Below are 24020 nucleotides of genomic sequence, written 5' to 3'. Positions count from 1 at the left end.
GGAAAATTTAAGACAATTTCTGCTTCCTTATGAACCCGCACATCTGTGCTATTCCGTGCCTAGCCTTAAATATGTATGGTCTGTTTTCTTGTTTCATTTTTTTTTTCTTTTTTGTGAGACTCCAGTCTTAGGAAGCCATCGCCATCATCATCGTCGTCTCCGTCATCGTCATGGCATTGTTTTCGGCATGGTTCCATTATTAAGATAAAATTACGCAGATACTTTAACATTGTCTGAGTCTTCTGGCTATCGTTTGGAGAACCCAAACAAAGTACTAAACAGATGGGTGATCGAACCGACAGACAGTCAGCCAGCTATTGAAGTCTTTTGGTTAAGTACTTTTTTTATTCCCCATTTTCATTGGAGGAATCGTGCTTGGAGTATACCAGAAATCCCAAAAAAAAACCTCTTCGAAATTTCATTTGTTATTGTTTCTTCAAATACTCGCAGTTGGATGATTAGACAAGAAAGCTTAAAAATTTCTGCCAGACACAACCACTTCAAGCCAAGTAGAATTGAAAGTCTTTAACGTTCATATGAGAATGGCTTTGTGATGTCTTCAAACACTATAAGGCAATAAGTCCTACTTGAGAAATTTTGGAAAACAAAATAAATGCATGCATGTTTTAAATTAAAAATATTTACAATAGTTTTTGTTTCTTTCAACCATTTTCAATCATTTCTTTCTGATTGCATTTTTGGTAATTGAAATGGAAATTTTAAAATATATACCAACGCATAAAGATAGGACATTTCGAATAACACGAATCCCATGTCTCAAATTGAATTTGAGGGTATATCAGATGTATAACTACAATTTTTTATCACCTTTAAATTACTCCAGAATTCAATGCGGAGCCAATCGCCGATTCGATTAGACCGATAAGGCTCATAGGTTAGGTTCGGTTATAGTTAATCTGCATGTATATGTTATATCTGAGGCGTTTGATACCACAGGAACGGAAGGATACGCATACGCTAATAATATCTTCACATTCTCTAATTTAGACCGAATTTTGGGAACCCGCCTAAGATTTTGCTTAAAATGTACACAAATGAACTAAGTTTAAGGGCATATGTGTACGTTACTACTAAATTCCCCACAGACATTCAATTAACCCATTAACGACAAATGGGGAGGAAAATACCCAAGAATAAAGCTGCCTTAGAACAATTTTAGCTCAAGTTAGGAAAGAGGTTATCCAATGAAATTTGGATTGGCGTAAAGTAGTCGAATAAAACTTGTTAAAAAAAAGTTCCCGCCACGTTGATTGGTACCAGAAATCCACCGCTCCAGCCCGACTCATCAATTTTCATTTAAACACCACAGACGAACTATAACTAATAACGCGAAGTAAAGGCGTGTTCTTTGCCCGGTATCTCTTTATAGGCATACAAAAGTTAATGGATAAAAATTGCTATGCTATTTGAGCCGTATCCGGTTATGGGCCAATTCGAACCATACTTGGTTTATAGACAGTCCTATAGACTGCTCGAGAAGTAATATCGGGAGATCGGTTAATATAGAAGCTATAACAGGTTATAGACTGATTCCGACCACATTTGACACGCATGTTGAAGGTCATGGGAGAAGTCGTTGTACAAAATTTCAGCCAAATCGGATAGGAATGGCGCCCTCTAGAAGCTCATCTCATCTGTCTAATAGGGAGATTGATTTGTACGGCGGCTATATCAGGTATTAGACTGATTAAGACCATACTTAGCACAGTTTTTGGAAGTCATACCAAAAGATATGTGCAAAATTTTAGCCAAATCGGATAAGAATTGCGCCCTCTAGAAGCCCAAGAAGTCTTATTGGGAGATCAGATTATATGGCAGCTATATTAGGTTATGAACCGATTTAAATCATACTTAGCACAGTTGTTGGAAGTGATATTACCTCATACAAAATTTCTGCCAAATCATATAAGTATTGCGCCTCCTAGTGGCTCAAAAAGTCAAGATCCAAGATCAGTTTATAAAGCAGCTATATCAAAACATGAACCGATATGGCCCATTTACTATTCCAACTGACCTGCAGTAGTAGAAAGTATTTGTGCAAATTTCAAGCGCCTAGCTTTACTTCTTGGAATGTTAGCGTGCTTCCGACAGACGGACAGGCTGACGAACGGACGGACATGGGTAAATCGACTTAAAATGTCATGACGATCAAGAATATATGTATTTTATGAGGTTTTACACGAATATTTCGAGATGTTACAAACAGAATGATGAAATTAGTATACCCCTACCCTATGTTGAAGTATGTAAAAATGTAAAAAAAAAATTCAAAGGAAAGTATTTCCATGTCTTTCAGATGCCAAAAATGATTTGTTCTGATTAGTAGAGGGTGAATTATGAGGACATACTCGTAGCTATACCGGCAATCCACACTGATGCCATTGGATGACTATGAGAACCACAAAGGTGGGTGCTATCGTGAGATGATATCCAACGTTGTTTTGCCCAAAATGCAAATGCATGACATGTGGTTTCAACAAGAGGCGCGTTCGGTGGCCGAATAGATCGTATTATTTATGGGGCTATGTTAAAGCTTATATCTATATAGACAAGTCCGCTTCAATTGACGCATTGGAAGACAACATTGAAGCATTTATTCGTGAGATACCGGCCGAAATGTTGGAAAGAAAACGCCAAAATTGGACGAATAGACCATTTGAGGCGCAGTCACGATCAACATTTGCATGAAATAATCCTCAAATACTAAATTATATGGACCGTACTCTCTATTCAAATAAATATTTCATGCATTTTTCTGAATTTTATGTGTGTTTCTTTCACTTTCCTATAGCTCTTAAAAAATCACCCCATACAAAACGGAATCATATGTAGAAGGCTTCTCAGAGAGGGAGAGAGAGAGAGACTAAACAAATCTAATATCTAAGATAAGTAGAAATATCAGCTAGCCTGGAAGACAAACAGGATAGTCAATAAGACACTCAGCTGGACTAAGTCCAAAATCGAGAAAGTGGACAAAATGAATATAGTGTACAAAATGAAATGCAACGGTGAAAAGACCAATATATACCCGAAAGCATATGTTGACACTGCTATGAGAAAATTAAAAACTAGACTCTCTTCACACAAGTCATACCAAAAAGCGGTAAACTAACCACTGAAGCAGAAAACAGCCCTTGTCCAGCCCACTGTGTCCAAGCTGGTCACAAATCAAACTTCAATGACGTACAGATTCTCACTCAGAAGAATCAATACAAACGCAGATTCACTAATTAGATGCTGCACATTATTGACATTCCTTCTGACGAGAAAATAAATTGCAAGAAAGATCGAAAATTTTCTTAAATCGTTACGAAGGTTACAAAATTCTACGAGTTTAACGAAAAATTTTGCAAATTGTCCGTTCTTATTAAAAATGATTTCCGAAAAAAAAACATTGCATTGCATAAAAAATTTAACATCATTATTTTCTACATAACTTTTCTTTCTTCCAGTAGGTGTTATTTTCTTTTTATGTTTTAAATAGCACTAAATGTAGATGCGATTAAGTCTGTGGAGGTCCCGACTTAATTAAATTTTTTTTTTTCGATTTTACCCCAAACATATAATTCGTTTTCGGAATTTCTCCACGCTCGTATTTCAACTATCCGGACTTTGCATAATTGAAAGCATCGGATAAGTGAAACAACTTTCTTGTATTTTGAAGTTTTCAATTAAGCGGATTCGACTGTATAGGAAATTTCATCAAAATCGGACAAGAGAATCGAGGGTCAGGCGTTAATGGGTTAAGGAACAGGGGATACTTCTCTCATATCAATGAGAGCAGTCCACTTAAAGTTTAAACTCAATGATAAGGGCCCTCATTTTTAACATGGCAGGATAGCTCACAAATGTAGCCAGCATTAGTAAGGGGTTAACCACCGCTGAAAATGTTTCTGACATCCACGCCTGGATTTGAACTCAGACTTTCGGCGTCATAGGCGGACATGCCTAACTCTGCACCACGGTGGCCTCCAATGTGTTCTCTACGTACCAAATTAATACTAAGTCAGCCAAAAATTATGGCCGTAGAAGACCGAAAGACGCTGCACCCGTGCAAAAGCCTATAGGATATAGTTTCCACAAAGCTGAAGCTAAAGCAACAATAATCAGAAAAGCTGCTGTCTTCCAAACCTCTCCATACACATATTCTTCCGCTCATCCCTTTCATTAACATATTAACTTACCATAACTGGTATCACTAGAATCACTATCAACAATGAGGTTGTTTTCCCCTTCAGAACCTGCTGCCACCAGCAACTCTGTATCGTTTGTCATATAGAGGAAAGTTAGAGGAAATAGAGGAATTCATTCATTTGCAGGCTCACTTTAAGAACATATTCAGTGCTCTATGTCTCTGATTGCAGAACCATTTGTCTATTTTATTAAAGTTTTTATAAAACTGTAGCACCTTCCTTATCAGCAGCCCTTAACAATCCGAATGTTGTAGTTGATATCGAATGATGTTGTACACTCAGAGAAATTTGTTAGTAAAAACACCAAAAATGTTTGCTGTAAATAGGACAGCAGTAATTTTTTGCTAAAACAGCAAATATTTCAAATGTTTTCAAATGGAAAAGAGTAAAAAACGCCATTAATATTTCAATCATATAAAGTAAAATTTCTTACAATTATCTATATTTTGGTAATTTTTGAACGAATTTAAACATCAGCGGACAAAATAACTACTTCTATTATATTTATGCTTTTAAACAAAAATTTACGCCTAAAATTGGCTAATTTTTTATTAATATATTGCAAATGCCCCAATTGTTGTTTAGAACTTCAAAATCTTTGTATGAATTCATTTAAAAGTATAAAATTTTTAATTTAAGCAGACAGTGTTTACTGATATCACCAGACCAGTTTCTCTGGGTGTAGTATATAAAAAATACAGTTCTACCGTTTTCCTTCTAATATTCACAAGACCATCAATATTGACGGATATTGTAATCTCTTGCTGTGTGGTATTTCCCTACTCTAAAAAGACCAGGCAAACTATTTTTATAGCACTTAACTTTGACTCCACTGCAGCGTAATTAATTTTATTGATTTACTTGTTGTGGTATTTCAAAAACCAAAACATTCCTCGGATACAAAGCCACACCTTGTGGCAGAGCGCAAACTACACGTCGTTTGCAAAATTACAAAAAAATAGAACCAAGTTCTGCCTGTGTCATTTTTCTTTAGTTCATGGTGGTCGAATTAGGAACATATCAGACATAATGAATTCATTTATAAATATTCCATGTGATTAATAATAGTGAACATAATAACCAAAAATTAGCCAAGAATGGAACAGAGCACAACCGAACAACTTTATGCTGGTGGTGCCATGGTATTGTTGGATCTTTACATTGATATGCATAATTAAAATGAAATTATTATGGTAGAGGGAATGAATTATAATAAAAACTGTTATAAAAATCAAGCAACCTACATTTGAGAAAATCTCATAAACCAATAAAAAGTTGGTGAATGTTTGTTTGGCTTTGGCCAGACAAACGATATGAGCAAAAATCTAAAGACTTAAGAAACAAACCTGATTCTATTGTAATAATCTGTGACATGCATACTCCTCACGATCTCTCCATCTCTTTCTAACCCTTTTCATGAGAGGCAAATGAAATTTCGCCTAGCCTTTCATTTGTTTGTTGGCCATTGTTTTCCATATTTATATTGATTTTGGAGGCCCAAAAACTTTCTGAAACAAAAGCATATTTACTTTGCAAATTTTTGGCACCCAAAAACCAAACGCAGAAAAAACCAAAAAATATATTTTTATGATAGCTGAAAGAAACAAGGTCATTTGTTAGACATGCAAATGATTTCAATTGTTTGTTTTTTTTTCTTTCATGCCAATCTGTTATTTTAGTGTTTTAATAATAGGCTATTGTCACTTTTTATGTGGCCATTTTTAGCAAGCAAATTATATTTATCATGGTAATTGTTTTGGCCAAAACCTACGCCTATGCATATCGCTTTGGAATTTATGAATTATGGCCAAACACTACATTTGAATTTGCATAAGTATGAAAATATTAACAAAATGGAAGTCTAGCAGATATGTTAAATATAAAAAAAACATAGATCTCATGTATTAAGGAGATGATTGGAAGCAGTCTTAATAAGCGGTTTTTATAACAATTGTTATCTTGTAACTAATAAAGGACTTTAAATGAACTGAAAACAATTAATTGCATTCAATTATTTCTATCTCAAGTTGTCGCGTTAACTCGAAATCTGGAAACAGGGCCGAATTACCGCATACCGCTTTGTTGAGTGCGCTTTTGTATCTAATGAAAGTTCACTTTTATACACATTTTAATATCAAATTTTGTAAAAATTATGACAGCTTTATGCATTCACTTTGTTATATTTCAAAAATTCGCATTTAGTAAAGAACAAGATAATTCAAAATGGAGAGATTCCGAACGATTTTACTCGCTCTAATATGCGGATGTTAGGCCACAGTTTTCCTTCAACAGCTCTTGTTTTGAGACTTGGTTTAGGTCCACATTTTATGACTAAAATTTCGTTACAGGCCGAATTCTTCAGCATCAGACGTAAATCCGTGCAGGATCAAGGCGTTTGCTTTTTCATCTGGGTGGCTCCAGAGAGTACGCTAACGGGCGGTTTACTTTGTGAAGTGAATTCATCGGAAAGAGAATGGGGAAGATGAAGAATAAAAATGGGCCTTAATCTGACCAACGTGGATGTCTAGACGATAAGGTCTCAGCATCATCCTAACCTAACCCATTTGTGCCCATGCTCCGACAGTAGACAAGGATGAGCAGACCAAGGATATTTTCTACGAACGCCTAGAGAGAGAATACGACCGCTGCCAAATATTCGCATCCGCTAAATCAGACAAGTTCTCAAAGTCATGAGAACCTAATGAAGATCTCGTTTTGACTGCCAGTGTGTTCTATAGTCTCTTCTTCTCGACGTCCTCACAGTGGTTACTGGAAACCATCAGTCTTCCAGCATGTTTTCCGATCAGACAGTGACCCTTCATGACGGACACAATGATTGGACGTCTTTTCTAGACAGTGATAGCAAAGCGGTAGATCTCTTCAAGTCTTGACAAGGCCACATAATTTTGGAGTGCTAACAACCCCTCCTTTGTGACCATCTATCATTAGTTGCACGTCGAGACTGATCTTAAAAATTTAGCTTATATGTCGCTAGAGGCATACCTACAGATTCCAGTTCCCCTGGAATCAGTGGGTGAGGTGGACCCTCTAGTCCACCACACTGTTCTAAATTTCAGCGAAATCGGGAAATAAATGATGCATTTAAGGGTTTGAACTGATGAATCATGAGAACCTAATGAAGATCTCATTTTAACTGCCAGTGTGTTCTATAGTCTCTTCTTCTCGACGTCCTCACAGCTTCTGCAAAAAGTGGTTACTTGAAACCATCAGTCTTCCAGCATGTTTTCCGATCAGACAGTGACCTTTCATGACGGACACAATGATTAGACGTCTTTTCTAGACAGTGATAGCAAAGCGGTAGATCTCTTCAAGTCTTGACAAGGCCACATAATTTTGGAGTGCTAACAACCCCTCCTTTGTGACCATCTATCATTAGTTGGACGTCGAGACTGATCTTAAAAATTTAGCTTATATGTCGCTAGAGGCATACCTACAGATTCCAGTTCCCCTGGAATCAGTGGGTGAGGTGGACCCACTAGTCCACCTCACTGTTCTAAATTTCAGCGAAATCGGAAAATAAATGATGCATTTAAGGGTTTGAACTGATGAATCGGCATATCGGTCTATATGGATCTATGCATTTTGAATCGATAGTATGGTCCACTTAGTTTAATGTTTTAAGATAATTTCATGCAAACGTTGATAGCGACTGCGCCTCAAATGGTAAATATGCTTAGTCCAATTTTGGCATGCTCTTTCCAACATTTCGGCCAGTATGTTAGAAATAAATGCTTCAATGTTGTCTTCCAATGCGTCAATTGAAGCGGGCTTTTTTGTATAGACATGAGCTTTAACACCACAAAAAGTAGTCTTTAGGCATTAAATCGAACGATCTAGGCCAATTAACCGGTCCCGAACATAAAATAAAATGTTCACTGAACTCGCCTCTCAATAAGTCCATTGTTACGCGTGCTGTGTCATGTCATGCAAGTCAAGCTCTTGCATTTTGGGCAAAAAATTGGATATCACCTCACGATAGCGATCACCATTCGCTGTTACTTTACGATTCGAATCATTTTTGAAGAACTACGGTCCAATGATGCCTCCAGCTTATAAACCGCACCAAACTGAAGATGTTTGACAGTGAAACAAAACACGAAAGGTGAGTGAGCTGTTTAAACCAGTGTTGCCAAAAAAAAATCATCCTATATTTCAGTACTCGACTTATCGAATACTGTTTTCCTAATCTTATATTGACGGATTTTACAAAATGAGCAAATTCGTATCATTTTGTTATTTTATATTAATTTTGAAGGCTTTCTATTAAAAACCTTATGTTTTGCTTATGAATTATGGAATTGTTGGTTAATCCAATAATTTTTTTAAAAAAAACTGTACGATATTGACGCAAAAATCGATATTATCGATAGTGCCATATATAGTTGGCCAGCTCCATTTCCAAGCCATATGGTTCGTATAGTCATCCAATGATATTACTATGGATTGCCGCTATAACTACGCGTATGTTAAAATTTTTTTAGGGTTTTATAACCTACACCACAACTGTGATACATGAGTACACCAAATAGTCCTTTACATGCATAAAATATTTCAAAATTTTTTTACAGTTTTATAACCTACACCACAACTGTGGTACATCACCACTGTCTGTCTGTTTATCCGTCTGTCTGTCCATCCTAATTTTTTCTCTGAAATAGAAATCAAAATTTTCATCCAATCATCTTCAGTTTTAGCAAGGATTTTTTTTTTGGCCTAAAGCCTAGTACTGACTTCGACTTTTCGGCCGAACATCTGTCAAAACGCATAAAAAAATTGTGATGAAAAAAATGGTGCGAACACATTTCGAAGGAGTGGTACTGAGTTCTATAAGCAAAATAGGTGCAACATGTCGCTGCGCCAATACAAATTTCGCTTCAGTCAATTGCCAATGTAATAAAATGCTCACGAAATGGGCACGAAGCAACTCTGTTTCAATGAAGTTATCTTTGTTGTGTGTTGTTGTTAGACTTTTGTTTATGTTCTGGCAAAGAATAGAGTCCGTCGGATTTCGCAATAATTTAATAGGCATTTTCGCTGCAAATGAAGTCAGTACTAGGCTTACAGACGAAACCTATTGAAACTGGAAGTAATCGGTTCAGATTTAGATATTTACATTACGAACATTACAGATATCGCCCAGTTGTCACTTATGGGGGAGGTGTGGGGTATTATATAGTCGATACCGCCCGACTTTTGTCTTACCTTACATGTTTCATATACCCATCCGAACAATATTTGGTTTAGGTGAGATCACATTCCATTCCAAATTTCAACCCAATCAGACAATAATTGAATTTTAGGCGCTCAAAAAGTGAGATCGGGAGACTAGTTTATGACAACCATATGGAATATAAACAAATGGACAATGTTTTTATCAAATATATACATTAGCCCTCTCATGCCCGGATTATAATGGGCGTGGCTAAAATTATTTTGAGTGGACATACGTGATAGAGCAAACCTCAATATCAACTGAAAAACAAAATTCAATATCCTAGGTGCACTGGTTCAAGAGCTACAGGATGCTGCGTATATCCAACATTAGGCAATGGTGTTAAAGTTTAATACAAGTTAAATTATTTTCAATTGCCAATTATTTATTTTATTATTTCAATTTATGTATAATAGGATACAAAACAATTTTCTTGGCTATTGGAGTACAAGTGCACAATGCATTTGCTGCATTTACAACTTGGAAACCCAGTTTTGCATACACTCAGAGAAATTTGTTAGTGAAAACAGCATAAATGTTTGCTGTAACAGCAAAAAGTCTTCTTAAAATGGGAGAGCAGTAATCTATTGCTAAAACAGCAAACTCATTATGCTGTTTTCAAATGTTAAAAAGATAAAAAGAACAAAAATGACATAAATATTTCAAACATTTTTATATTCCATCTTATCTTTTAATTTTACTCAGACTAATTTTTATGGGTGTACTAAATCTGCCCCTTTTTCTACATTCCGGCCAATGATTATTACCATCAAATCGTATGGATTTTGCAGGCTCTTCACCAGTACACTATGGGCACTATGGGAGGCCACCGTAGCGCAGAGATTAGCATGTCCGCCTATTACGCTGAAGGCCTGGGTTCGAATCCTGGCGAGAACATCAGAAAACAAGTAAAAGCGAGTTTAGTTCGGCCGGACCGAATCTTATATACACACCACCTTGGATCGCATATGACACCTTGAATCGCATTTGATATATCAACAGATGGATAAGAAATGCGCCCTCTAGGGGCTAAAGAAGTTTTTATTCTTGGTAAGTTTTTAATTTTTTGAAAATTACCTCAACTGACTAATGTTGCATATACGCAACACTACATTTACAAAATAATTGCAGACGAACTAAATAATATTTGCACTCCTTTTTAATTACTCATTTACCTTTCTTAATTAACTTGGTTTTAAGATGAATTAAATATATTCATTTTTTTAACACTTATAAAACAACGTTTTTTTGCAAAACAAATTTGTCAACTTCGCTCTCGGGATAATAGCTACTAACTGAACCCGTGCACAATAGACTACCAACTTATCAGCTGTAAGCCTAAACAATACATGCGGCTATATATTCCCGAAAGAATCAAAGAAAATATATAAAATAGCGGTACTTAGACGCAATGTTGCATATACGCAACATCGGGCATGCTTAAGTTTTACGAATCCAAAAATTTTCGTGTTTTCTTAACCGGGCCCACATACGACCAACATATGGCTGGGCAGATGTGATCGCCGATGACCGTTCTAAAATCGTTATCATAGAGTCTGGTGCCAAAGTAAATGTGTCTTGTTATCGGGACAACCTTTTGGAAGGAAAAGCTTTGGAGCTGTGGGCTAGTAAATAATCCGGTCGTAGACCATGGACATACTTACGAGACTCAACACACTTACATAAAGCACGTGTAAAATAAACAAGTGAAAAGGCGTTAAGTTCGGCCGGGCCGAACTTTGGATACCCACCCCCTCGGGTATATATAGTCCGGTGAAAAATGCATATTTTATGCCCCCATAGCAGCTATATCGAAATATGGTCCGATTTGGACCAGATACGGCACGAACATCGAGTGGTCTAATAAATATTTACAAGTCATTTTTCAATTTCGTAGAACAAAATATTGTTTTTTTTTATAGCTATATACAAATATAGACCAATCTGAATCATAAACGACACGGATATCGAAAAGCCTGACATAAGTCACTTGTCAAATTTCCGCGAAATAGGATTAAAAATGCGCTTTCTATGGGGCCAGAACTCTAATCGAGAGATCGGTCTATATGGCAACTATATCCAAATTTGGACCGATCTAGACCGAATTGCAGAAGAATGTCGAGAAACCTAACACAACTCACTGTCCCAAATTTCGACGAAATCGGACAATAAATGCGCCATTTATGGGCCCAAGACCTTAAATCGGGATATCGGTCTATATGGCAGCTACATCCTATATGCAATTTGATCTGAGTCAAATTGCAGAAAAATGTCGAGGAGCCTAACACAACTCACTGTCCCAAATTTCAGTGAAATCGGAAAAAAATGCGCCTTCTATGGGGCCAAGACTTTAAATCGAGAGATCGGCATCTATATTCAAATCTATATGGCAGCTATATCCAAATCTGGACCAAATTGAAGGAGGATGTGGAAGGCCCTAACTTAATTGCTAATTTTTTGCAAATTTCGCCCATAAACATTCCACTAAGGAACAGGGGCAAACTTCTCACTTATTAATGAGTACAGTCCGATTCAAGTTTAAGCTCAATGATAAGAGGCCCACTTTTTAAAGCCGAGTCTGAACGGCGTTCCGCAGTGCAACAACTCTTTGGAGAAAAGTTTTACTTGGCATAGTACCTCACAAATGTTGCCAGCATTAGGAGCGAAAACCACCGCTGAAAATTTTTTCTGATGGTCTCGACAGGATTCGAGTCCAGGCGTTCAGCTTCATAGGCGGTCATGCTAACCTCGGCTCTACGGTGACCTCCAGGCCTCCTAACTTAACTCCTAGGTTAACTCACTGTCCCAAATTTCGGCGAAATCGGACAATAAATGCATCTTTTATGGGCCCAAGACCTTAAATCGAGAGATCGGTCTATACGACAGCTATATTCAAATCTGGACCGATCTGGGCCAAATTGAAGAAGGATGTCGAAGGGCTTAACGCAACTCACTGTCCCAAATTTCGGCAAAACCGGATAATAAATGTGACTTTTATGGGCCTAAGACCTTAAATCGAGAGATCGGTCTATATGACAGCTACATCCAAATCTGGACCGATTTGGACCAAAATGAAGAAGGATGTCGAAGGGCTTAACGCAACTCACTGTCCCAAATTTCGGCAAAATCGGATAATAAATGTGACTTTTATGGGCCTAAGACCCGTAATCGGCGGATCGGTCTATATGGGGGCTATATCAAGATATAGTCCGATATAGCCCATCTTCGAACTTTACCTATATATAAACAAAAAAAAAGAATCTGTGAAAAGTTTCAGCTCAATATCTCTATTTTTAAAGACTGTAGCGTGATTTCAACTGCCAGACGGGCAGACGGACGAACATGGCTAGATCGCTGATCAAGAACATATATACTTTATAGGGTCGGAAAAGGATATTTCGATGTGTTGCAAACGGAATGACGAAATGAATACACCCCCATCCTTCGTTGGTGGATATAGAAAGGGTTAAAAATCATGTTCCTCACTTCATTTCGTCCTAATAGTAGCTATCCAATTCGCTAGATGTCAATCCGATGGACTTTTCTATTTGGGTCATTTTAGAGAGCAAGGATCATTTTAAATATCAAGGTAAGCACTGAAAAATAATCCAGTATGGATACGCTGAAGAAAAACCTTTGAAAGGAAATGGGCCAAAATGCCGGCAAATTACATTCGTGCAGCTTGCACCTCGTTTTTTGACTGACTCAAAGCAATAATTAAGGCAAAAGGTGGTCCACAAGTTCTTATCATTTAAATCAATAAAAAATATTTTCAAACACAAAAAATTGGTCCTTTGAATCGGGAACACTTAATGTCAGCTGACCTGTTTGCCAAAAAGTGCCAAAAATCGAAGATGATCGGATGAAAATGTATGTACTTTGCACACAAATTTTCATGGACAAACAATTAGACCGAATTCTGAGTCGATCCATATGCTTATCGATGGATCTGTCTTTCTTGCTTATGGGTATTACAGACAAATGCACTAAGTTATTATCATACCCTTTGAAGTAATAGTGTAGGGTATAAATATATATGTATATCACCTTTTCGGGAAACTTCTCCAACTAATTACCTAAAAATATACTAGACAAAAGCCTCCCAGTTGAATGGCATATTTGTTGCTTTATAAGTCTATACAATTTTTTTGTTAAATCCATACAGAACACGCCAAACTTACCTCCATTAATAAAATTAAGCGTTAACTTTGCAAAAAAATAACAAAGAACGGGAATGAACTTTCAAAAACAATTCTTGACAGGGAATTTCTTAATGTCTTAGCTCCATACCCCTTACTCGCTGAAAGAAGACTGAAAATGAGGAGAAACCACTAAACGGACAGTCGCTATTCATTTTCGAATCTACTCTGTGCCAGTTCGTAATAAGCCTTTAGGCCAAAAAAGAAACATGTTTAGATTCCCTCCAAATCCAAATCATTCTGTTTTCTTTTCAATTAGATTTTTTGCTTGTCTCTTTGGAGTTTCTTAGTGTGTTGGGATACTAAAAGCAAACGAATTTGATGTCTGCTTTATTGGAATTTTGCGATTGTTTTCTGTATCCAACTCCCCTTCACGTACGTACATCGAGTATCACTTAAGTCGCTAAAGCGTGAATTGAACAAAATGCCCAAAAAAAACATAAACCAAGTTTCATTTTCACATCACCATTGAAGTCATTGAAAAGATGAGGAGCTTTGGCTCCAGGTAAAGAAGTTTTTAGGTTATCTTTTTTTAACTGGTATCCAAACTGCTGAACGGGAATAAAATGAACAATGAGTGGGCTTAGCCACGGCTTCACACACAACCAAATTAATTGACATATATTTTGAATTAGGAAAATGTTTGAATTTCTAACAAATTTAATGAATGAGCAAGTAGAAAAAATCCAATCCAAATGTCTTGGTGGAAACGGCACTTTAATGACATGACAGTCATAGTACCTAATTTTCGATGCAATTTTTGGGAAACTCATCTCAAGATAAGTTCTGACGTGAGCATATGGGAATATTGAACCGCAAATTTAACAACATACCATAAGTCTATTCTATAAATAAAGGGTGATTTTTTTGAGGTTAGGATTTTCATGCATTAGTATTTGACAGATCACGTGGGATTTCAGACATGGTGTCAAAGAGAAAGATGCTCAGTATGCTTTGACATTTCATCATGAATAGACTTACTTACGAGCAACGCTTGCAAATCATTGAATTTTATTACCAAAATCAGTGTTCGGTTCGAAATGTGTTCATTCACCGTAACGTTGCGTCCAACAGCATCTTTGAAAAAATACGGTCCAATGATTCCACCAGCGTACAAACCACACCAAACAGTGCATTTTTCGGGATGCATGGGCAGTTCTTGAACGGCTTCTGGTTGCTCTTCACTCCAAATGCGGCAATTTTGCTTATTTACGTAGCCATTCAACCAGAAATGAGCCTCATCGCTGAACGGTGAATGAACACATTTCGAACCGAACACTGATTTTGGTAATAAAATTCAATGATTTGCAAGCGTTGCTCGTTAGTAAGTCTATTCATGATGAAATGTCAAAGCATACTGAGCATCTTTCTCTTTGACACCATGTCTGAAATCCCACGTGATCTGTCAAATACTAATGCATGAAAATCCTAACCTCAAAAAAATCACCCTTTAGAATACAACATATGACAAAAATCTTTTCAAATTTCTGGGATTTCTATCTCAAGACGAGTTGTAATATAAACACCAACTTACATGGAGGAACAATATAATACTGAACTGAGACCCTATATTACCATACATTTTTATTATCTAAGTCCTGCTCACGAAAGCACATTTAGCATAGGATCGAATAATATTCACTGTTTGAAATATTGGTCAGAATAGAATAGACATTCAATAAATCGGACCTTTTTCAGAAAAAACATCTCGCATATGAATAGCTCTTTCAATACATTTTTATTTACCCCTAGAGGACACAATTCATATCCAATATTCCAAACTAAAAAGTTGCCCACAAAAATTCCGGTAACGAACAATGAATACTGCCCGATACAAATTTAACAAGTAACAAGTATAAAGGAGTTAAGTTCGGCCGGGCCGAACTTTGGATACCCACCACCACGGGTATATATGTAAACCACCTTTCGCCAAAATCCGGTGGAAAATGCATACCTTATGCCCCATAGCAGCTATATCGAAATATGTGCCGATTTGCAACAAATTCAACAAGGCGTTGTCCATTGTGTATAACAAATTATTGGTCTTTTATGTAGCTATATCTAAAAATAAACCGATCTGAACCATAAACAACACGGATATCGAAAAGTCTAACATAAGTCACTGCGTCAAATTTCTGTGAAATCGGATTATAAATGCGCTCTTTATGGGGCCAAGACTTCAAATCAAGATATCGGTCTATATGGCAGCTATATCCAAGTCTGGACCGATTTGGGCCAAGTTGTAGAAAAATGTCGAAGAGCCTAACACAACTCACTATCCCAAATTTCGGCGACATCGGGCAATAAATGCGCCTTTTATGGGGCCAAAACCTTAAATCGAGAGATCGGTCTATATGGCGGCTATATCCAAATATGAATCGATCTGTGCCATATTGCAGAAGTATGTCGAGGGACTTAAATTAATTCACTGTCTCAAATTTCGGCGACATCTTACAATAAATGCGCCTTTTATGGGCCCAAAACTTTAAATCGAGAGATCGATCTATATGGCAACTATATCCAAATGTGGACCGATCTGGGTCAAATTGAAGAGGGATATCGAAGGGCTCAACACAACTCACTGTCCTAAATTTCAGCAAAATCGGATAATAAATGTAGCTTTTATGGGCCTAAGACCTTAAATCGGCGGATCAGTATATATGGCAGCTATATCCAAATCTGGACCGATCTGGGCCAAATTGCAGAACGATGTCGAAGGGCTTAACGCAACTCACTGTCCCAAATTTCAGCAAAATCGAATAATAAATGTGACTTTTATGGGCCTAAGACCATAAATCGGCGGATCGGTCTATATGGGAGCTATATCAAAATATAGTCCGATATAGCCCATCTTCGAACTTAACCTGCTTATGGACAAAAAAAAAAAGAATCTGTGCAAAGTTTCAGCTCAATATCTCTATTTTTAAAGTCTGTAGCGTGATTTCAACAGACAGACGGACGGACATGGCTAGATCGTCTTAGATTTTATATATACTTCATAGAGTCGGAAATGGATATTTCGATGTGTTGCAAACGGAATGACAAAATGAATATACCCCCATCCTTCGGTGGTGAATATAAAAAGAGGTATTAAGACCGACCGGGCCGAGTTTAGGATACCCACCTCTTCAGGTTATAGTTTTGCCATATTTCGGCAAAATTCAGTTTGAAAAAACCATTTATGAACTCGAAGCGACTATATCGAATTATGGTGTGATCTAGGCCAAAGCCATCACGAACGTCGAGGATCTTACACAACTTTTTGTTCCAAAATTCAACAAAATCGGGTAATAAATGTATTGGTAAAGGACCATAAATTGGAAGTTTGGTGTATATGACAGCTATTGTATATCCAAATATGGTCCAATCTGAACCATACTCTGTGATGACGAAGAAAGCCTTACCACAGCGCTCAGTGCCGGCTTTTAAGGGCATTAGACCTTAAATCGACAGATCGGTCTATGTGGGGGCTATATCAAGATATTTTCGATCTGAGTCATGTTGGATACAGTTATCAAGGGTCCCAAGAAGATTGGTCTTTGTGGGGGCTATATCAATATTGACCGATGTGGACCCTATTTTGTATGGCTATTGAGGGTACATAAACAATTCACTGTGGCGAGTTTCAGCGCAATTGGATAATAAATGCACCTTTTATGGCCAAAGACTTTAAATTGGGAGATCGGTACATATAGCAACAATATCTAAATGTCGACCAATCTGAGCCATTCCAGCCAAAACTCTGTATGACAAATTTTCACAAAATAAAACAATAAATTTGGTCTATATATTGGGTTGCCCAAAAAGTAATTGCGGATTTTTCATATAGTCGGCGTTGACAAATTTTTTCACAGCTTCTGACTCTGTAATTGCATTCTTTCTTCTGTCAGTTATCAGCTGCTACTTTTAGCTTGCTTTAGAAAAAAAGTGTAAAAAAAGAATATTTGATTAAAGTTCATTCTAAGTTTTATTAAAAATGCATTTACTTTCTTTTAAAAAAATCCGCAATTACTTTTTGGGCAACCCAATAAATGCGATATAGCCCATCCTTGAACTCAACCTGCCTATGGAGAAAAAAATCTGTGTAAAGTTTCAGCACAATATCTCCATTTTTAAAGACTGTAGTGTGATTACAACAGACAGACGGGTCAACATGGGTAGATTGTCTAAGAATATTATGTCCATCAAGAATACATACACTTTATAGGGTCGGAAATGTTATTGATATTTCGATGTGTTGCAAACGGAGTGACAAAATGAATACATCTCCTTCATTCGGTGATGGGCATGAAAATAGATCAATTGTAATTAAATAACCAATAACTTAAATAACTTCGAAATTCATGCCGTTGGGCGAAATCTCTTTGTAAAAAAGTTTTTACAATATAATTTTGCCTTAATGTTCATGTACGTCCTTATTCACAAAACTAAATGAAGCCTTAAAATAGGCTTATTTGGCAGTTCCTTAAAAAAACTGTCAAACCAAATAGAACCTTCAACTTCAGTAATTAAGCAACCTACAAAAATCTTGCTCCACTACGAAAAATCTTCAAGCAACCTCCTCGAAATATTTAACTTATATGAGTAGTTTTATATGTGAACTAAAACCCCGTTTATACTGCTGATTAAATCCGGATTTAAAACTCTCATCAGCTGATTTTATAAGGGGAAAGCATATGATCGGGCCATTAAATCTGGATTTAGAGAGCAGTGTAAACGGGGTCTAACTCACTATTTGATAGTAATTGCTACGAATTATGTAATAGTGTTCCCAATACACATATCAAATATATACAGCCTTCAAAGCACATATTAGATAAAATATATCTAAATCTGAATCGATGAGAATGACTTGCGCACATATTGTGACATGTTTTAAGCTTAATTTTGAAGAGATCGGAGCCAAATTGAGGGTTCTAAGGTCATAGTAGTGCGTATCAGACGAAAGGTATGTATGGGAGCTAATTCTAAATATCAGTCAATTTATTCCAATCTTAATATTATTCATAAATACCCCACTGTCTGGCCTGGGATATCGAAAAATGTGTCCAGGATAACACAATGCCCGTAGCTGATGCTAAACCAAAGAGAAATCTCTCTTATCGTCCACCAGACAATAAAATCATAAGATATCATAGATCTGATAACTGCAGTATATTTCATGACATGCGGTTTGCCAATAGCCCCGTTGTAGATGAATTTATAGAACACGAGTTTGTTTTTTCGCCGTTTCTAAAAGTTTCGATTTGAAGTTCAGTTTTCTGTCCAGCATAACAGATGTTTTGCGCTTTCAGCAAACGGAATATTCTCCTGCTAAACTCTTATAGATACATTTGGACCAGACTTGACTCGGAGCAAAAATTTAGATCATTCATAAAAGATTTAAGACTTATAGCACAATCCATGGTGATGGGTTCCCAAGAATCGGTCGGCCGAACATAGCCCGTTTTTAACAGTTTTTATACCCTCCACCATAGGTTGGGAGTTTACTAATTTCGTCATCTTCGAAATATTCGTCTCAGACCCCATAAAGTATATATATATATATTCTTGATCGTCATGACATTTTATGTCGATCTAGACATGTCCGTCCGTCACTCTAACTTTAAAGGAGTAAAGCTAGGCGCTTGAAATTTTGCACAAATACTTTTTATTAGTGTAGGTCGGCTGGAATTGTAAATGGGCCAAATCGGTCCATGTTTTAATATAGCTTCGCTATAAACCGATCTTGGGTCTTGACTTCTGAGCTTCTAGATGGCCCAATTCTAGTCCGATATGGCTGAAATTTTGCATAAGGTGTTTTGTTATGATTTCCAACAACTGTGCTAATATGGTTGAAATCGGTCTATAACCTGATGTAGCTGTCAAATAAACCGATCTGGGGTCTTGACTTCTGATCCTCTAGAGGGCGCAATTCTTATCCGATTTGGCTGAAATTTTGCATGAGGTGTTTTATTTTTTCCAGCTACTGTGCTAAGTACGGATAAAATCGATGCATAACCTGATATAGCTGTCATATAAACCGATCTGGGGTTTTGACTTCATGAGCCTTTAGAGGTCGCAAATCCTATCCGATTTCGCTGAAATTTAGCACGACGTGTTTCGTTATGATATTTAACAACTGTGTGTGTTATTATCGGATTTGGATGAAATTTTATACAACGGCTTCTCCCATGACCTTCAACATACGTGTCGAATATAGTCTGAATCGTACTATAACCTAAAGCAGCTCCCCTATGAACGATCTCCCTATTTTACTTTTTGAGCCCCTAAAGGGCTAATTCCTTATTCGATTTGGCTGAAATTTTAAATTATGGTCCGAATCGGACCTTAACATGATATAGCTCCAATAACATAGCAATTCCTTTCCTTTGTTTGCCTAAAAGGAGATACTGGGACAAGAACTCGACAAATCTTAAAAAAAGCTTCATTGATATAATTGTCTTAAAAATGTATGTATTTTGTCCTGATTAGTAAATTTAAAAAATTCAACAATTCAAACAATGTAACTTACCTTTAAAAAAAAGACAAATATAATCCAATAGAATTGTGGAACACAGAAGTTATGTTTTTAATTCCAGTTTGAGTTTTCTTATTTTTTTATATTATTTGTATTGCTTAATATTCCTTTTTTTGAATAACAAAATTTCTTAAATCACGAATTAATGGAGATTTCTTATTAAAATTCACTCAACATCAAAGATGCATAGATTTTATCTTGTGTTATACAACATGTAAAATAATTCACTGTTTCTCTCCTTAGTTGTCCATAAACATGGATGCAATAAAATTTTAATCATAAAATGTAAGCCATTAATTTAAATCAAACAAAAAATATCGGTATTTGATTTCTCAAACATTGCAAACAACTGTTAGTTTGATAATAAATCTGGAGACACAACACAAACAAACACAAAAAACTAAAGGCGATGATTTTGCACGACTTTATTGCACGACCGCCAACACTTGACTGTCGTAAAAGACCTCACCAAAATGCTGACAAAGTCAAGAGCTTTGGCCAATTGCACAAGCAGCGCTGCCAGCGCCAACTAGCTCACATGAATGCTGCGGCACACATAGTGAGGTGGTCTGTGGTATCCCAAGAAACAAACCACAAACAATAACCGTGGTGGTAGAATCGACACCATAAACAAGGAGATGTTGAGGATGATAGAAACTCTGGTTGGCTCGGTCGGTGGGGGAACAAATGCTTGACTACCACCGATCGATCGACGGCACTACACAAGAAAAAATATCAACTTACAAAACAGGCTCCAAGTAGACGCCAACATCGGCTCTACGACGCCGTTGTGTACGGTGACGTTTAAGACGACGCCAACATCAGCGCAAAGCAACTCAAAAACGCTGACAAACGCAACAAACTTCAATTTGGGGGAGCCTGTCTTAAGATTTGACTTACGGTTGTTATAGGAGCAAAACAAAATAAATAAACAACGCCGACAACTACGACAATACTCTTAAAAGTAACGTAAAATCAATTTAAATGAAAAACTACTGAGAGAGGAAGAGATGACTTGAATAAATAACTGTCTAACTGTGAGAGAATGTGTTGGCCCATGTTGTTTGGGGCTAATGTAATTCACAAACAGAGAACACTCTAAACTATTAGTGTTGCCAATTAGTTCTATCGAATCGGAATGAAGATTATTCCGACAAATTTGATTTTAAGAGTTCAAAATTAATTAACTGGCTTAATTTTTTGTATCTCTTTTTTATATCAACAATAGCTGTTCAAATAAAGATGATTTTTTAGCCATTATTTTTTGGGAAAACTGGTTTAAACAGCTCACGCACGTTTCATGTTAGGTTTCACTGTCAAACAACTTCAGTTTGGTCTTTAAGTCAACCAGGAATCGTCTTACAAACGAACAATGCTTGCAAATTATTAGGAAAATTCAAAGCGCGCTTCTTGTCGATCAGCGACGAAGCTCATTTTTGGCTCAATGTGTACGCAAATAAGCAGAATTGTCGAATTTGGAGTGTAGATAAGGCAGAAGCATTGCATGAGCTACCAATGCATCCAGAAAAAGTCACAGTTTGGTGCGGTTTATAGGCTGGTGGCATCATTGGATCGTACTTCTTCAAAGATGATGCGAATCGTAAAGTAACTTTGAATGGTGAGCGCTATCGTGAGATGATATTCAACTTTTTTTTGCCCAAAATGCAAGAGCTTGACTTGCATAACATGTCGGTTCAACAAGATGGTGCCCCATGCCCCATCTCACTTATTGAGAGGCGAGTTCGGTGAACATTTTATTTCGCGTTCGGGACCTTTAATTCCTTTAGACTATTTTTTGTGGGACTATGTTAAAGTTCATGTCTATACACACAAGCCCTTTTCAAATGACGCAATGGATGACAACATTGAAGCATTTATTCGTGAGGTACCGACCGAAATGTTTGAAAGAGTATGTCAAAATTGGACTTAGCATATGGACCATTTGAGGCGCAGTCACGGTCGGATGCATAAAATAATCTTCAAACATTAAATTATATGGACCGTTCTATCGATTCATGCATTTTTCTGAATTTTATGCGTTTTTTTTCTTGCCCCAATAAGTGAACTTCTCTAAAATTTGGATTGTGTCCTGTAGGGCTGCAGTGAGCAGCAAGAGTTGTTTTTGGTTCAATCGGCTTGTTACTAGTTTTCAATTTGGTTTGTGTATACACTCTAGCATAAGCCAGACATGACGATTTTACGTCATTTCTACGATTTTTTAACCAAAATTTGGCACTTTGACGCTTATCGATTTTCGATTTGAGCCCCTTTAAAAGTTGATGATCTTTTATCGGGATTTATTTGTATTGAAATTGATCTCAAATAAAGTTAAGAATTATCATTTATTGCTGTCTTTGTACAAGAAATCCGCATTATTGCCCTATTTTATTGTAAAGGGCGGTTAAATTTAATAGGATGATGTTGATTTTGATAACTTTAACGCGTTGCTCATTTTTGTATATTTCCATCATTAAAATTGAGTCACGGCTGGTAATATGTTCGTTTTTCACAATTGAAAGCACATGTCTTCCGCGATTACTTTTTTGAAACACTGCACAAATTTCAATAATACTTTTATTGAAATTGTTTCATAAGTTATAAGGGAATGTCCTAATTAATGAAATCAGCTAATTTTCTTGCTAAAACGCATTAAAAATATATATTTATGTTTTTATTGAAAAAATATTTAAGAAAAATTAATCACCTGCAATGTTATTGAAGTAAGGGTATTGATAAACATTATTGTTGCCTTCCACCCTTCGAAACTCGCACAATTTAATTGATTTAGACTAACTCAAGAGAGTGACGATTTTATGACTTTTTTTTCTCACATATTTGAGCATTTTTTTTCTTAATTTTGAAGATTTTTTGCGAAAAGCACCTGGCAGCACGGGCATAAGTTGGAATTGTCCACGTGGCATTTAATCTTGTGTAAACAATATAAGGCTTGTTCTCCTTTTTAACCTAAGTCTTCGTTGTTTAGTGGGTTGTGTGTCCTTAGCGCTATTTGCACTTTCTCTATGTTGTACAGGTCCGAATTACAGTACCATTCAGAAAAATAAGCTACGTAGGTTAGAGGTCTGCAACTTTAGGCCTCGATGTCGTCATTTGCTTTTGTACTTTCTTTCATGACATATTCGATTAGATCATATGTATATGGCCTTTGTGGAATAATTGTTCCTCAATATCTCATGAATTTTTTTCTCGTTAGCGTTATGGAATGAGCTATCACTTATATTCTGAATTATTCTTGAGTGTTTGAAGTTGAAATTTAAAAACCTTTAGGACGCTGTTGGACGCTTTTATTCATCGAATTGCGAACATCGCAATTATTGGTGATGCTACTTACCCCTTGAGTATTCCTTTCCTTTGTTCAAAAAACTTATCGTTATGGACTTAACTTAACGACTCATTATCGATAACAGCTTGAAAAATTTCGACACGATAGCTTTCGAGTGCGGTAATACATACATTTGATACGTGACGAAATCTCATTCTGGTACTATGTTCGTTTCTCACAGTTGAAAACGCATGTTGTTCGTTATTACTTTTTGAAATACTACAAAAATCTCATTCATCTCTAAGTTATGCGGGAATGTTTTACTGAATGAAATCAGCAAGTTTTTTTTGCTTCAAAATCTGTTATTAAAAAAGTAATTACAAAAAAATCTCGCGAAAAGCGAACATAGTACCAGTCTTAAAAGCGCACTCGATCATGTATACGGTAATTCGGGCCCAGATAACGACACCGATGAAAATCTGGACATAATTCACAAGTTCACAATAATTTTAAATAAAAACAATTACTCCACTAAACTCAAAATGTTTTTTTGTTTAAAGCAACAAACGATGTA

General features: G+C 36.5%; 1 protein-coding gene across 2 annotated transcripts in view; it reads right to left on the bottom strand.

Annotated features, from left to right (window-relative positions):
- The window catches only part of LOC106086291 (myb-like protein P), a 198246-nt gene extending 177568 nt beyond the window's left edge, over positions 1–20678 (bottom strand). The window contains exon 1 of one of the 2 annotated variants that reach the window (XM_059366875.1): positions 20161–20678. The gene's annotated coding sequence lies outside the window, so the exon portion shown is untranslated. The remainder of the gene's footprint in view (positions 1–20160) is intronic. The other variant, XM_059366876.1, reaches the window with a different exon arrangement.
- Positions 20679–24020: the final 3342 nt, after the last annotated feature.

Source organism: Stomoxys calcitrans, chromosome 4 (assembly GCF_963082655.1).
Source record: "Stomoxys calcitrans chromosome 4, idStoCalc2.1, whole genome shotgun sequence".
NCBI lineage: Eukaryota > Metazoa > Arthropoda > Insecta > Diptera > Muscidae > Stomoxys > Stomoxys calcitrans.
Note: the sequence above shows the minus strand (reverse complement) of the source record. Positions and strands in the feature narration are given on the sequence as shown.